Here is a 16,236-nt window from a genome sequence, read left to right on the forward strand (position 1 = left end):
AAAACATCAGGGCCTCATCTTACCGGAGGTACGACCGGATGGCGTTCACACAGCACCATTCACTCTCTATGGCTCGGATGGAATCACACAGTACCAACCCTTTCTTAGTGGACTACCGAGTGAGGATCACAAAGCACCAACTCGGTTCCTCCTAACTATCGGGTGGAGATCACAGCACCTACCCGTTCCTCATGAATTTTGGGTAATGATCACCAAGCATTTACCGTCTCTAGTCACTATCGGTGATGATCACAAAGCATCAACCCGCTTCTACTAGCCATTGGATGATGATACAAAGCATCAACCCACTTATCTAATAACTAATCGGATAGTGATCACAAAGCATCTACCCCATTTTTATACTCATTGGGTGACGACACAAAGCATCGACCCTCACTCTAAGGGCTATTCGGATGATGATCACAAAGCATCAATCCGATTCATAGCGGTCGGGTGATGATCACAAAGCATCATCCCAACTATACTACTCTTAATTCATTCTATGTAGTATTTTCAATGCTCTTTACCTTTAGTAGTTGTACCCACCAAGCTCTCTACTCATAGGGTATTGCACACACAATTCTCTACATTCTTAGGTCACTTCTCCATGTACAACTAGTGCCTATGGATGGTTCAACTTCATCAATGCACTTATGAGATGCCAACATACAATGTTGCAAGAATTAAGGTTCATTACTCACACCAAACCTCTATTAGGCATTTCATCAAACAACTCATGTGCACATAAAACTCATCATAGCCATGATTCTAAAACTTTTCTAACCATCCAATGAAGGGAAAAACCCCTTCACAAAGCCATGAAAACTGTCAAAAAACAATCCAAAAAGGGTTTCATAACACCCCTTCAACCATCTCAACTACCTTGTCAACCCAACAAACCCATGTCTCATATTTGCAAGGTATTAACATTCACAAAGCATAGAAATCTCATTTAATACTCCATACATGGCATATTACAGCACATCACATACATACATCATTCTATCAAAACCCTAATCAAGAAATTTCATGAATCTCAACTTGGGTTGGGTTTTACTTACCTTGTTATGGAGAGACTTCACAAATTCCTCCTTTCACTTGATTAGCTTGACCTCTTCTCTACTCTTAACCAAAAGAATAAAAAATCTCAAACTCCAATATAAACCAAAACTCACCAATCACACAACTTAAGAAGGAATCCTTACTAGGAAGCCTTAGGTTGCTTTTCTACCTCAATCACTTCAAAAACCCCTTAGAATTCTTGATCAGAAGAGAAGAAAAGTTGAGAGGAGTGGAGATGGGAAGTTGCGTTTGAGAAGAAGAAAATGAGGGGTTTTTCTGATTCTAATTCCTTTTAATGAAATATATAACAAAGCATTCCCATTTTGCCCTTACTCTTCTTTGGTAATTCCATCTATATCCTTTGATTCATTACAACTCACCCCCCAAAACAACATATTCTCCATGAAAAATCCTTACAATTAACTCCCCACTTTTCCTGCTAATTAGGGGTAGAAAGGTCAAATTGCCCTTAGGGAAGAAAATATCTAAAACTCAACCAACATGAAAATCGGCCCGTCGCCGCGGTGAAGAAACTTATGTCGTCGCGGCGAAACCGTCCAGAGAGTTTCTGGTGGTTTCAACACATCTTCTCCGCAGCGAAGATTCTTCTTCGCCCCGGCGAAGCTCGGCATACTACACTTCTTCCATTTTTAACCCATTTCAAGGCAATTAATCCACACAACACTCATACTAATGAAGATCAAACAATATTACCAAAAACAACTCAAATGAGGGCGAAAGAGGAAACAATAACAACGTACCTCAAGCGGGGCGTTACAGTGTTTGGCGTGGGTTGGAGTACCAACCCACGCCAGTTTGGTGTTTTTTGCGCCATTTTGGCGTGGGTTGGAGATGCCCTAATGGATGCCACTGCCAGACATGAACTACTCAGTTTTATGGACGCCTTCTCTGGCTACAACCAGATATTGATGTATCCAGACAATCAACAGAAGACCGCCTTCATTATCGAACAAGGCATCACCGCTACAATGTGATGTCGTTCAACCTGAAAAATACTGGAGCCATCTACCAACAACTTGTGAACAAAATGTTCTCCAACCTACTAGGAGATTCCACGGAAGTTTACATTAACGATATACTGGTAAAGTCATTAATCACTGAGAAGCAACTTGACTACCTTCGAGAAGCCTTCGAGGTGCCACGGAAATACAATATGAAGTTGAATTCAACCAAGTGTTCCTTTGGTGTATCTTCATGCAAATTTCTAAGGTATATGGTGACGCAGCAAGGCATCAAGGCTAATCCATATCAGATCAGGATAGTTCTAGGCATCCCATCTTCAACCAGCATAGAATATGCGCAACGTCTCACAAAGAGGATAGTTGCCCTAAGTCGGTTCATCTCCAAGTCAACGGAAAAATGTCATCTCTTCTTTGCCGCCCTCAAGAAGTCAAAGAAGTTCGAATGGACTGAAGCATGTGAAAAGGCATTGGTTCAACTAAAACGGTATTTAACATCGCCTTCACTGCTCTCCAAGCCAAAGACGGGGGAATAACTCTTCACTTATCTGGCAGTATCGAAATTTTTCACATCGGTCGTGCTGATACAAGAAGAAGAAAGAAAGCAACTGCCAGTCTGCTACACTAACAAGTCCTTACTTGACGCTAAGACTCGATACAACCAACTTGAAAGTCTGGCTCTTGCCTTAATCACAGTCGCACGAAAGCTGCGACCGTACTTTCAGTGCCACCTAATCACAGTTTTGACCTCCTACCCATTGAAAAAGATACTCCACAAGCCAGATCTCTCAGGCTGACTCATCCAGTGGGCGGTGGAACTGAGTGAATTCGATATCTCCTTCGAACCCCGCACCGTGATCAAATCTCAAGTGCTAGTTGAATTCATTGCCAATTTCGCATCTAGCATTTCTGTTCAGGCGGAGAGAGAGCTCCTATGTCTGACTGATCATACACCTTCCAACTGGATCCTAGCAATGGATGGCTCAAGCAATGTCAACTATAGCGGATTGGGTTTGGTACTCATCTCCCCATAAGGAGATACTATGCAACAAGCTATTTGGTGCAGCTTTAAAGCAACCAACAATGAGGCCGAATATGAGACGCTGATCATCGGACTCTTTCTTGTCAAAGGAATGGGGATCAAAAAGATATAAGTGAAATTTGACTCACAGCTGGTGGTAAACCAACTCCAAGGCTCCTATCAGGCACGGGATGCCAAGATGACCTCATACCTAAACTTAGCCAATGAGCTCCAATCATCTTTTGAAGAATTCACAATCACTCAGGTCTCAAGGACCAAAAACTCTCATACAGACGCCCTCGCGAACCGCGGTTTGACTCTAAAGACCAAGCAGCCAACAACAACCCATTGGTACACCTACAGACATCAACAATCACTTCTGGCTCGATCGAAGTTGCTCTAATCGGCATGGACGAGTCATGGATGACCCTCATCCTGCATTACCTAAAGAACGAAGAACCCCTACAAAGAAGAACAAGGCATGGTGGCTCAAAGCTAAAGCAGCATGGTTCACCATACATGAAGGCCGCCTACTAAGGAAATCATTCATAAGACCATACCTCAAGTGTATCACCCTTGAGGAAGCTAAGTACATGCTCGCAAAACTCCACGAAGGTGAGTGTGGCAATCATACTAGGGGACTGAGCCTCGCCAATAGAGCGTTAATAGCCAACTACTACTGGCCCAATGCAGGTCGACTCAGCCAAGTACGCCAAGAATTGTGACAACTGCCAATGCTTCACCAAAGTATCACATTTACCTCCAAAACCACTCAACTTCATCCTCACACCTTGGTCATTCATGAAGTAGGGGATAGATATCGTTGGAAAGCTACCAATTATGCCAGGTCAAAGCGTATGCTCGCGGTCACCGACTACTTCACTAAGTGGATAGATGTAGAAGCCTTAGCACAAGTTAGAGATCGTGAAGTAAATGGCTTTGTGTGGAAGAATGTAATTTGTCAGTTCGGCCTGCCAAAGGAATAAGTCAATTACAACGACTCCTAGTTTATCAATTCAAGGTTCCAAGACTTCTACAGAATGTGGGGACCAAGTTAAGCTTCTTCATGCTATGCTACCCGTAAGCAAACGGATAAGCCGAGTCCTCAAACAAAACCACGCTCTAGACATTGATGAAAAGATTATAGAAAGCAAAAGGTGTTTGGGCAGATGAGCTTTCTGGAGTACTATGGTCCTATCGCACCACAGCGCGGTCGTCCACAAGAGAAACCCCATTTTTCTTGGCCTATGGCTTGAAAGCTGTCATCCTAATAGAAGTAACGATTCCTTCCGCTCGACTCCAATGGCTGAATGAAGATACCAACGGGTAACAAACTTTCCACAATCTTGACACCACCGACAAACTAAGGGATCAAGCGTTAATTTGCAATGCCATATACCAACCAAAGATGGCTTGGCACTACAACAAGAATGTCCGAGCCAGGGTCTTCAAAGTCGACGATTGGATCTTGCACCAAGTATTCCAGAACACAAGAGTACTCGGAGTTGGCAAGCTCAGCCCTACATGGGAAAGACCCTACAAGATCACTAAGGTTTTTGGGAAAGGAACATATCAACTGCAAACACTAGAGGGCAAGAACATCACCAACAACTGGAATGCCAACCATCTAAAGGCCAACCACTTCTAAATCTAATCAGCTTGACTCTGTCGCCGCAAATACCTTATTATTCTTCACAATGGGGGACAGGGTGGGCCTGTCTACTCCCCCCACTTTAGTTAGGCAATTTTTCTCTAGTTTGAATTTTATTATTACCCAATTAATAGAAGCATTATTTAGTTATCAAAGATATTTAAGTATTTTGATATAAAATGCCCCAAGGGCCGTGAGGAACGCTCCCTTCACAATGCCATTCAAACAATAAAAAATCCATAACACTTAGAAAATTTCATACATCGAAAGAAGGAAACAAATGGAGTTGAGCTCCTTTCATAAAAAGCCCCATGGGCTAACTTTCACAATACTTAATGCCCTTGGCACTTATAGGCAAAATGTGTGCTTGACACTCACAAAAATTTAAACAAGCTTAGAAATTAAACGTCTTCAGTAGCTGAGATGCTCAGTCTGGTAACGTCCCCAGTGGATTCACTCTGTGGTTCGACCAATCCCTCGTTCAACCCTTTTGATCCATCACCTGACTCCCCTACTCAAGTTTCAGGAGCAACGAGTCCATCTTCATGACTATCCGACCTAGACCCGAGTCCTTGCTCGGCGAGGAAAGCTTTATACTCCATGATATCCTCATCCAGCTCTCATTCACCTTGCTTCCCCGCCTTATACTCCTCTATGAGCTCCGAGTGAGTCTTTAAGACTGCTTCAATAGAGACAATCTCTAGCCTGTCGAGGAGGAAGGCTCTCTTAATCTCCCACTCGACTCGAGCTTTCTGTAACTGCTGAGCAAGGTCCGCATGGTTCTTCTTCAGCTCCTTCTCCCTTTCCTATCCGGTGTAGAGCTTGCTCTCCAGCTTGGAGGTGGTATCAGTAAGCTCCTTGTTGCATCGCTCCAACTCCTTGTTTCTTCTCTCCTACAAAATAATCAGCTTCTAAAGATGGGCGCCTTCGGAAAAAGCTTGCAGTCATAAAAAAGCGAACGAATCATAAGCTAAGGGAAAAGGTAAATGACAAGGGAAAGAATGAGATCAATCACATGAAAGAATCGAGTCATTGTCCACTCGGCCACCTACTCAATGTCGAGCCGCCCCAGGTGGCGCTCGTCTTCGGGAAGAAGAAAAGACTCCAGGACAGTCCCGATGAAGAAAGTATCGGAGTAGGTTGAGGCATCAGACGGGATGACGATCTTCACACTACCGTCATTTGGCACCACGGTCGCTGTCAGCATTACCGTTTAAGTAGGTGGAGAGACACGGCCTGGATTCATCTCAACTGGTGCCAAAGAGCTTCCACTTGGCTCGGTCCTTTTTCGCTTCCTCGCCGATTCAGTTCACCGCTTCTCCCTTATCTCCTTAACCATTGGAACTTTAAACTCGCTCAACATCCTCTCTTCTACAAAGCACAATTCCTCAACGGTTAGTGGATGACATACAAATCTACCAAAGACAACAAGGTTGCTGTACCGAACCAATAAGACATACACCAACAGTTTCCCGAACGGAACCAAGATACCTTGTTACACCTCAGGGATGTGGGTCCACAAGGGACTCGTTCATAGGTTCGCCTCGTTCAACACTTGGTGATAGTTTCTTTCCTCCTCTGACAAAACGAGGATCGCTCAACTCTTCTCTTCGGCACAGAGTCCCGGCAATGATTTATTGTAGTTCAAATCTGTAAAGATTCAATACTCCAAAACTTAGCTAAAATTAAATCATCTCACCTGTCGTTTTCGAGAAGAAAGGAATGCCCTCGACTCCACCTTCCTTGAAGACCAACTGGCCCTTAACAAAAAAGTAACCGTCCTTCCATTTTTTGTCATAGGTCTTTAGTCCGATTACCAGTTGCCTCTGGCCATGTCGAAGCATAAAGGGGTACCGACCTCTCTCCTTATCATGCTCCTTCAGATAATATTAATAGAGAAAATCCACAACTCTTAATTCTATGTGGAGCCGTGCGCGTAAATTGTGAATTTATTTTAAATTTTTGTTTAATGTGTAAGTTATGATAACTTTGGTTTGGTTTAATATGTTAGTTGTTTATCTTTCACCCATAATTTCTGTTATGCACACTAAATTGGCCAAGAAAGGCACATAGTTTGTTTTTTTTACTAGATTTCCAATGATTGTTGGACACATCAAGCGTTTTGCATGCCTTCATGCTATTATCTCCACATTCATCTTGAACACGAAGGGTATTGTAGTTGTTCTCTTTGCACATTGAGGACAATGTTCATCTCTAACGTTAGGGGTAAGGAATATATTTTTTTATGGCCAAATTCAGTTTCATTCAATGGACATCTTTGAATATCTTTTGCTTTGAAGTATCTCTTTAAAAGCTTTTGGGTGGAATTGTTTTAGGTGTGTTGTAGGGTCAAAGAGTTAATGTATTTTTTTTTTTTTTTTTTTGGAACTCATACATAAGTCAATGATAAGACCATGCTAGTGAATTTGTAATATTGAGATTTTATTAACTTTCGCATAGTGTAAAGATGATAGTAGATGACAATTGCATTTAGTTATGACTCTCTTGGGAATGGGTTTGATTGGTTGAATAATTCGGAAACTTAAAGACGTTTTATGTGTGTTTTTATGGGCAATAATTTTTTTTGTGAAAATTGTGCATAAACTCTAGAACTCATTTGATAACCACTTGAGGCAAAATCCTAGAATCCGCATGCTTAGGATATGATTTAGGCAATTTTCTTTGGAACGATTGAGTCTTTCAAGCCAACCTATATTATTTTATCCCTAGTTAACCCTTTGAGCCTATATATACACTTGGTAAGCCTTATTTTCTTAGTTTTAAACCCACTATATCTCACCTTGATGATGAAGCCTAAAACACTTTCTGACCCATCGTATTGTGAGAGACTTAATTTGGGGTGACCTTAGAAGAAAACTCATGAAATGAAGCATGTTAGAAGAAAATCAATATATCTTTTGGACCACAACCTGAGTATGTACAATGAGATAGGTTTGGGGTTGTGAAAATAAAAAAAAGATGATAGTAGAAGCAAGGTGGGGTAGACAATTTTTTTATGAGTTACTATCTTCCTACGAAAAAAAAAAAAGCAAAAAAAAGAAAAAAAAAATTTGCAGAAAAATGGGAAGAAGTAACCGGGGAGAAGAACTTAAAATGAGGTACATTACATGAGGGTTTGTGCTAATGTTGGAAGGAAGAGTTCAATCAATGTGAAAGGGTAGAGGGTGAATGAGAAGGGAAGCAAGGAGGAGATTGTTCATGGTCATTTACTGTAAAATATGAAGTCCCTTACATTTTGTTAAACATTCCTTTCCATTCTTCCATAAACCATTACCCTAGCCTAATGTTCCAACCATGATAAAGACCTAATGATCCGAGGTAGTGATTGGATTCTACATTAGTGGAGAGTGGTTTGAAAAGTGAGCCTATGGAGTTTGATTCTACATTTGTTTTTTTTTTTTTTTTTCTCTTACTTTGCCTATGAAAGCTATGCATAAAATCATCCAAGTTTTTGGATGAATGGTTTGTGAATGATTATGAGAGAGTCAATAACAAAAGTGTAGTTGAAATTTGCATATTCTTTATATTTGCTTGTTGTTAATTATTTGATTTATTCACATTGACACAATTTTTGAGACGATTATATGTATGGATCCTGAAATGTTTGTTTGAGTCTTTAGTTTTGAGTCTAGGTGAAGTTAGGTTTGGATGTTTGTGAGTATCATCGCTGGAAACCCTCACAAGACTACAACTCTTCCAACTAGGGCCGCCTAGGGGTTTAAAGGCTTGTTGCATATGCTAAATGCAACCGTGACAATCTACGGAAGTGATTTAGGATAGTTTAGATATAGACTTTATTTTGTTTTTGTTTTCAATCTAAAAGACTTGTTCTATTGCTTAGCTTGCTAGGGACTAGCAAGAAGCTAGTTGGGGGTTGTGATAAGAGCTTGAAAATACCCATCTACTTAGTGGTTTATGGGGATTATTTGTGAGAAATTATGCTTAATTTGGTAAAGTTGCTTGATATTTTCATAATTGTCTTTTATGGGATCACGGGTGTGTTTGAGTGTTTTTCAGCTTATTAGTGCTAAATGTTATACTCGAATGAAGAGTCATATTGACAATGGAATGAGTGACAAGTAGAAACAAACAAATCAAGAATCGGAGTTGAATTGAAGAAGTTATGGAGCTTTGAAGTAAAGAGGAGATTCTAGACTACACTCCAGTTTGAGCATGCTTTGGTGTTTTGACAATATCTCAAGAGCTTGGATCAAGACAATTCTTTGACTGTTGGAAAGATAATTCAAAGGGATACATTTCATATGTTTACCACTTCTCTAGATTTCATCTTTATCAAGCTCAAAAATCATCATCTCTGGACAGCTAAGGAATGATGCGGGATTTGGGCTAAAGAAGAAGAGTTATCACTGTGCCGCAGCACACTTTGTCCAGAATTAACCGTGCCGTAGCACAGTGCCGAGGCACAGTCACAACAGTTAGGAATTTTTCTTCCGTTTTTTATTAGGAAAATAATGTTAAGAGTCTTAAACTAAATAGAATTAAGGAAAATAAAACCCTAACCCTTGTGGGATATAAATAGAAGTTTTATAGCATTATTTTGGGGATTCTTTGGGGAGAATAAGAGAACAAAAACCTATAGAGAAGAAAAGTGACAGAATTTCTGGAGCTTTGATTCACAATATAGGGAAGTAAGAGAAGAAAAACTTGTAGAGAAGAAAAACTTGTAGAGAAGAAAAGTGATAGAATTTCTGGAGCTTTGATTCGCAATATAGGGAAGTTCTTCTTGTTTCTTTCTTATAAACTCATGTTGATTATTTAAATAAAGATGAACTAACTTTATTTTTCTATGGCTAAGATGTAGCCCAATCTCTCGATTATGTGTTGATTTATTTATGTTGATTTTTATTAAGATTTCTTCATAAGTTTTATTATTATGCTTAATGCTTTTGATTCTTAAGGGCCCAAGAATTGAATAACTAATGGACTAGGTTGAGATCGAGAGATGATACTTAGTTAGTCGAAGGTAGTAAAACCATAGGTTGAGTGAACGCTAGAGATAGGTTACTATGACTTGTGAGTTTTGATAAACTCTATAGAGTGTAATGGTCTCCAATTGCTTAAATCTGATTAGAGATAATTCAGGTTATAATTGGGGGTTAATTTGATAATTGTTCAAGAGAAAGTTATTAGAAATTTAAGGAGTTTGACCTGTAGGAAGAACTTAATAAAAGTTGGTGTGAATAAGAGTTGATGTGAAATCTATGCCCTAGGTCCAATCATCTTGCTCTAAACCCAAAGATTTATTTTACTTGTTTTCTTTTCAGTTTTCTTTTAAATTCAATTGTTAATTTAGTTTAGATTTTCCTTGATAAAAACTGTGATTAATCTAACAGTAATTAGATAGTAAATTTTGGTAATTGATATTAGTAATTCCCTTGAGTTTGACATTCGTATTCTTACACCTTATTACTTACACGATTTCGTACACTTGCGAAAATCTACAACAGACACCACTGGCAGTAAAAAGGCGGAGACTCTTTATTTTCCCGCCTCCCCTATGACACGTGTAGACCGTACGGGGCGAGACACGTACACATTCGTCACAATGCTAAAGGATTCACACATAAGGTTGGTCCAGCACGGCTCGACCGTATCAGGTTAAATGTCTCAATGAGAAGAATCCCACACTTGTGCGAATTCAAAGGAACTAACTACATCTCCCATCGGTCCAACCCCGAACGTCATATTCGCATCACCCAAATTGAAACGGCACGGATATGTAATCACATTCGCCTGAACCATTGTAAGGAAGCGATCGCCGAGCCACATCATTATTCCTTTATCCCTGGCAGGACCGTTGCCAAGGTGATGCTGAGCGACACCATTGTTTGGAATTGGCCAAAATTAAGCAGCATCCTATTCAGCTTGGTAGATATAATCCCCGAGCTAGATATCGCCAAACTAGGCGAGCGCCAAATGCAATTCTCTGGAATCACCTTGGATATGATCGCAATGATCTTCAATCCCTTCGGCTCGGGCATTGAGACTGAGCCGAACTGACCATGCCCCAAGGGCATCCTTAACAGTCAAGCCCTCCTCCCGTGAGCAATGACTTGTCCGTATCTCAAATACGAGTAATAGAATCTACTCTCTAAGCTAAATACCTTTTAACTTAGAGAGTGAGGGACAAACTGTATGGGCCAAAAATCGTATTAGACCTGACGAGGTCCAATAACATCATTAATATGCGACAACCCAGAGTCTTGGCCCAATCCCGATGGAACCCACGCTTAAAGTACCTTAAGAACTGTCTGCTCTATAAGTTGGGTCATCCCCCGAGTTAAGCGGAACTGGGCCTAGCCCATTCGCCCACAGCAGTCCATAACAAGGGTCGGAATCCTTATCAAATTCCTCTTTTAACAAGATCTTAGATCTTACTCAAAGAGGAAACTTAAACTGATAAAGGCAGAAAATCCAATCTCTTTCCGAAAAGAGAACTCACCTACTAAGTAAGACTCAGAGTCCTATTAGGACTCGTACCCCTAAGGTTCACTATATAAACAGAGGCTAACCCTCTCTATAGGAATTCAAAAATCACCCCTAAGTTTCAATTCCCATATTATCAAATCCACCACCTACTCCAACTTCCCTACATCGCTAAAGCTCCCCCTATTCATAGGGGCACCCTCCGCAAGTCCATCAAGGTCGTCAGTTGCTCGCCCCACAAGTTTCTATCCTCAATTTAATTGTAAATTTTAGCATTTATAGTTCTTCCTAGTGGTGGTGACTTTTGGTCTTCAATAAATCCTAAGAATAAGAACATTTACGTCACTTTACATAGTCTCGCTAGCTACAGCAAGTTTGAACCCGTTACAACGGACCCAGATTCTCGCTATAGCTATTTAGCTTCTCTAGTTTCGTAACAAAAACCTTTGCTATAGCAAGGGACCTGCTATAAGGAAAAATATTGGCTATAACGAATCTAGAAATAAGCCAAAACTTCCCGAGTCCACTTTCCAAACTCTGCAGCAAATTCTCAACTAAATGCATTTAATTTTTCCGCTTCCCAATTGCTTTCAAGTGGTATGTGAGCCACACTTATCACAATTAATTAAAAGCAATTAAATTCTCTCTAGAGAATGCAACGTGATGCATGTTAGTATGAAATTTCTGAGCATGCCACAACTGATCTAGGTCAACTAATAACGTGTATCACCCATGAGACAGACAGCTACCAAATTCACCTCTAATTTCAATCAAGCGGAGCTAGAAATTAATTTTCCGGTGGATATTTATACATAAAAGACAACATTATCAATCTCATTGGCATTAAAAGTATCTATTTGGTAAACTAAAGTTTTATTATTTAAAATATATAATTTTATTGTGAAATGAAAGGCATTTAAAACAATGTCCACTTAATAAACTAAATTCATTATGTTGTGCAGACTTTTCCACGGTCAGATTTGTGTCATCTATCCATAAGTCATACCGAAGATTTGACAATCAGACTTGTCTCACATGTGGCTCCCACACCAGATGACTTAACCGACAAACTCATTAAACTTAAGCATGGGTGTTAGACTTAAGCATGGGTGGGGTTTACTCATATCTGGATTACAAGGGAATATGCGTGTTATTCATCCCATAAAAACAACTCCTAGTATGCGTTTGGTTTAATATTTTTATCCCTATTCTGGATCCTATTTTTCAAATAGCGTTTGGTACAATATGCTCAAAATATTACCCTATTTTTTTTAATTACATTTTAACCCCATAAGGTTATTAATTTCACTAAATACCCCCTAAAAAAAAGTTTAAAAATTAACAAAAACACCCCCATCAACCCAACTTGTCAGATTCCGGCAACCACCGTCGGTGATAGCCGGAATCTGTACAACGGCCAAACTTCCGACCAGAAATGGCCGAAAGTTCACCGCTGTGGCCTTTTCCGGCCAGATCCACCACGGATCTGGCCGGAAAAGGCCAGATCTGGCCGTCAGCGACGGCCAAAGAAATGGCCGTCGTTGACGGTAAACGACGGCCACATCTTTGGCCGTCACTGACGGCCAAAGATGTCCGTCGTTTGGCCTTTTCCGGCGGTCGACGGCCAAAACAAACCGTAGATCTGGCCTTTTCCGGCCAGATCTACCATGGATCTAGCCGGAAAAGGCCATAACGACTTGTTACGGCACAGATCCGACAAGTCTGTGCCGTAACGAAATTTTCCGGCCAGATTCCGGCGGTGGTGGCCGGAATCTGACACTGCAGATGGTGGGGGTGTTTTTGTCATTTTACATGTTAGGGTCTTTAGTTAAATTAGTAAACCTAAGGGCTTTTTTATAAATTTTTAAAATTTACCTCGTAATACTCCCATATCCAATAACCCAATACTACCCCTAAAATCCTATCCAAAATACTAAACCAAACGCACCCNTGGAAAAGGGAGGTCATCGCCGGTTTGCATTTGGCTAAAGGGTGTGTTTGCTGGATTTCAAACCTTCAAAGACTGATGCGTATTAATCAGGGTGTGCTTAATAGATTTGAAACATGAAACAGTTGAAAGGGTAACCCAACCCGGAGAAGGCCCCGAGTCTCTGTTCAACCGATTAAACCGGCGGGGTCGGTCTTGGTTTTAAAACAATGATTTTGACGTGGAATCAACTATTCATTTTGGGTTGTTTCAACTTTCACGTGTTTTCTTAAGACCAAAATTGTCTTTTTTTTTTTCTTTTTTTTTTTTTTTGTCTTTTTATTCATAATATGTAAAAAAAAATATTGGGTGTGACCATACTAGCACTAAGGCACTAGATCCCATTAGAATTCTTAAATTAAGCATGCTTAGACAAGAACAGTACTAGGATGGGTGATATCTTGGGAAGTCCTCGTGTTGCATTCCTCATTTTTATCTCGCTTTTCCCTTTTAAACCACCACTAAGTGGCCTAGTAGTCAATTAGGACTCTTGAGTGTATTATTCAAGAGGTACCGACTGTCAATTTTAAGGCCCCGAGTGATTAATTGAGATACACGTAAGCTGGCCCGGATACCCCCAGTCATCAAAATAAATAAATAAATAAAAATAAGCAAATATTTTGTTTTTCAATATTCTTAATATGTGTTATAAACCAAAATAACTTACAAAACAATGCTAACTTTTGTTACATACGTGATAATCGTTTCTCTTTTTATAATATATTATTTACTTTATGAATAATTTATGTTCTTATATTTGTTAAATAAGATTTTATTGTTATTGTAATGTCTAATATTATATTGTATGATGTTTTAAAGATTATATTAAATAGTAAAATATGGCATTAGTAGCCATTATCTTAGGTGTTATAAATCTATTATTTAATCATAGTTGTACACAATGATAGAGCTTATAATGATGTCACTTTAAATATAACAACATTAATGTTGTTAAAGAAATGATGGCAAAAATCCAAAACAGATCTACGCAGACGGGAAGGTTCCACCAGAGAACTTGTTAAAATCAATTAATTTTCAAAAATCTTTCTCCAAAATTTATAAAATTTATTAATTAATAATATTTTCGAAAATTTGTGGATTTGTTTGAAATAAAAATTTCTCATTTTTTAAAACAAGTGGTAAAACAGATTTTACTAAACATATATATATATAATTTGCTAAATTAATGAATTGTATTTTAATCTTTAAAAAATTATTCGTGAATTACAAGTCAAGTAAACCCATAAACACGAAGGAAATTAAGTGATATTTTATTGGTTTAATTATATAACATAATTATCCAAAGGCAGCTGGAAAGCACCAAAAAAGGAAACAGGAGAGTTTGGATTAGATTAAGAAACAGAGTATAAGGAAATAAGCAGTTAGATGATTGAAACTTTTCATAATTTTGATAGAATCCAGAAAACCTCTGACCAAATATTTTGATATCATCACTTTTTGGTCCAACGCGCTTCACTGAACCACCGACACTTAAAATTAACTCCTTCTAGATACTATTAGTTTAGGAATTTACTGTTTCATCCCTGTGAAAATTACCACCGACCCTTCAAAATAGTTAGTTGGGGTTATTTGTCTATTCATGGGATATGAACATTTTAGTCAAATCATAAGATTTTTTTTAATAAAAAGTCTATAATACCCCAGTTGTCTTAAACAATGTTATTAGAAATAAATAAAATATTAGAGAAAAAAAAAAAAGTTAAAAAAGTACTATACACCTAAATGGAAAAAAAATAAATTTATAAGAGTAATGGTTATATATATAAGAACATGTAAATAAGACAACAAGGGTAATTTAGACTGTTTGTTGAAAAGTTTCGCCTGACTAGACTAAATTGTTCATATCCTATAGTATTAGAGGTAAGTGCGATATACCTCAAACCTTAAGGATGAAAGTGTAAAATAACCCAGTTAGTTGAGCATGAGTTGATAAAAGTTATGTTTATGGGAGTAGTACTACCTTATCAACAAGGTAATGCTATGTGTACTCACGGATTGTACTAATCATCTTACTAACTTTTGTTAAAATTACATATGGTACCCGTACTATGCTTGAAGTTAGTACGCTGATTATTAAAATTTGTTAGTACACAAAGTATTAGTGTTCTTTTTGAGTGCCTTCTCTTTCTAACATCTCTTGACTCCCAAATGTTAGATTGTTTACTATCTTATAACACTACTTAACTAATGAGCACTTGTCATGTTTCATTTATTCCTTTCATGTAGATGCATTCATGACTAAATAAATCCTTCTCACTGGGTGGTGTTGCCATCCTCCTATCCAACCGATCATCGGATCGTAATCACTCCAAGTATCAACTACTTCACACCCTTCGCACCCATAGAGGTGCATATGATAGATTATATAAACGTGTCTTGCAGCAAGAGGATGAGGCCCAACAAATTGGAGTCTCATTTTCAAAAGACCTTATGGCTGTTGCCAGAGAAGCTCTTTAAACTAATATCACTAAACTTGGGCCATTAGTTCTTCCAATGTCATCTATTCGTTGCAACTTTAGTCGCTGAAAAACTTTTTTAAATGAAGATTAAGTCATACATTCCTGATTTCAAGTTGGCTTTCGAACATTTCTGTATTCATGCAGGAGGAAGAGCAGTATTAGATGAATTAGAGAAAAGTCTTGATCTCAGTGAATGGCATATGGAGCCTTCAAGAATGACTCTTTACAGGTTTGGGAATACTTCCAGGTTTGGGAATACAAATTTCTGCACCTTGAGTGGACAGGCGTCCACTTAAGGTGGACTCCCGTCCATTATTAAGGGACGCCCTTCAAAAAATTTGAACGACGTCCATTAAGTTGAGCATAATTTTTTTTTTTAAATTTAAAGTTTGGACGGGCATCCAATAACGGTGGACGCCCGTCCATTATTAAGGGATGCCAGTCCATAACATTTAAACGGGAGTTTATTAATTTTGTTTTTAATTTATAGTTTGGACGGGCGTCCATTAAAGGTGTTCACCCGTCCATTAGTGTGGACCCTCGTCCATTGAATATGGGCGGGAGTCCATGATTTTTGTTTTCAAATT

General features: G+C 38.9%; 2 pseudogenes; both read left to right on the forward strand.

Annotated features, from left to right (window-relative positions):
• LOC116130779 overlaps window positions 1–15,945 on the forward strand; it is a 32,499-nt pseudogene extending 16,554 nt beyond the window's left edge.
• LOC116130895 lies at window positions 13,477–13,595 on the forward strand (annotated as a pseudogene).
• Window positions 15,946–16,236: the final 291 nt, after the last annotated feature.

The sequence above is a fragment of the Pistacia vera genome, unplaced genomic scaffold, assembly GCF_008641045.1.
Source record: "Pistacia vera cultivar Batoury unplaced genomic scaffold, PisVer_v2 Contig225, whole genome shotgun sequence".
NCBI classification, from domain to species: Eukaryota; Viridiplantae; Streptophyta; class Magnoliopsida; order Sapindales; family Anacardiaceae; genus Pistacia; species Pistacia vera.